Below are 1,516 nucleotides of genomic sequence, written 5' to 3'. Positions count from 1 at the left end.
CTCTCTTGGGCTTGGGCCACTGCTGGTCTGAATCAAGCAGGATGCTGGTCATGGGTGACCTTGCTGCTGGCCACTGAGTCTTGAACAGTGGGCAAAGCGGGCCTCTGGGAGCCAGGCACAGAGCCCTCTCAAATGACAGAAAATAAGAGTTACACAGCAGGGACTAGTGTATGGGAAGCGGAAAATACATGAGCAGTCTCATCCTGGAATCTCATGAATATTGTTTGGTGGTGAAAGGGAACGACAGCCTGTGTATTTTAAGCATGGAGTGTATTACATTCTTTTTTTAAAAATGTCAGGCACATGCATGTAAGATGAGTCTGTTTTCCAGCAATCTGGTTTTTCCACAAAACGTGGAATTAAAAGTAAACTGCTAATGGAGGCAAGAGCAAGTGAATCAGAAACTAAGTCAAAGGAAAACACTCGCCTCGGCTGAAGCTGAACACATCTTACAGGTTCTTTCCAGAAGAACCCGACAGCATTACGTAAGCCAGTGTGGGTCTCTCAGTACAGGCAGCACGAGGCATTATTTTTTCAATATGCTCTCTCCAAAGGTACGATAAGCACAATTCTGAACTCAGTGCTTTTAGCAAGCCTTCTATTTTTCACTGCAAAGCAACCTAATTTATTTTTTTGCTCAAAGTAAAAGCAGAATCACAGAGATCTCTGAAGGAACTGATGAAAGCATTGGAAAAACTTTCAGATAAAAGGGTTCAAATCGTTTACCAAGAAAAAATATATATTCCATATTATTTTCTCTCACAGACATTTGGAAAACAGAGAGTGGGAGCTGCATGGTGTAGGGAGGGTTCTGGCTGTTTTTCTTATGGTGGAAAAACCTTTTAAAAAGGCAATTCAGCATTTTAATCATTACACTAGGTCATCTGAAAAAAGTATTTAGCTTGCACATCATTCTGTGATGGTTGGCCTTGTGCTGACAGAAATAGATTTCTGGCTCTCCAAGAACAAAACAAAAAAAATAAAATAAAAGGGGAAAAAGGAGGAGGAAATGGAGGAGGAGGAGACAGAGGAGGAGGGGGAAGAGAAGGGGGAGGAAGAGCAGGAGGAAGAAGAGGAGGAACAGGGGAAGGAGCAGGGGAAGGAGGAGGGTGAGGAGGAGGGCGAGGAGGAGGAGCAGGAGGAGGAGGAGCAGAGAGAGGAGGAGTAGGGGGAAGAGGGAGAGAATGAGGGGGAAGAGGAGGAGGAGCAGGGAGAGGAGAAGGTGGAGGAGGAGGAGCAGGAGGAAGAGAAGGTGGAGGAGGAGGAGCAGGAGGAGCAGGAGGAGGGGAAGAGGAGCGGAGGAGGAGCGAGAGGAAGAGTGGGGGAGGAAGAGTGGGGGAAGAGCAGGAAGAGGGAGGAGTAGAAGGAGGAGGAGGGAGGGGAGGAGTGGGGAGAAGCAGGAAGGGGGGAGGAGGGAAAGAAGGGAAGGAGGAGCAGGAGGAGGAGAGGAGGAGGGGGGAGGAGGGGGAAGAGGAGAAGGAGGGAAATGAAATACAACGAAAAGAGAAGGAAAACC

The sequence above is a fragment of the Octodon degus genome, unplaced genomic scaffold (genome assembly GCF_000260255.1).
Source record: "Octodon degus isolate 3935 unplaced genomic scaffold, OctDeg1.0 scaffold00043, whole genome shotgun sequence".
Taxonomy (NCBI): domain Eukaryota; kingdom Metazoa; phylum Chordata; class Mammalia; order Rodentia; family Octodontidae; genus Octodon; species Octodon degus.
The sequence above is the reverse complement of the archived record's forward strand: the minus strand, read 5'-3'. Positions refer to the sequence as shown.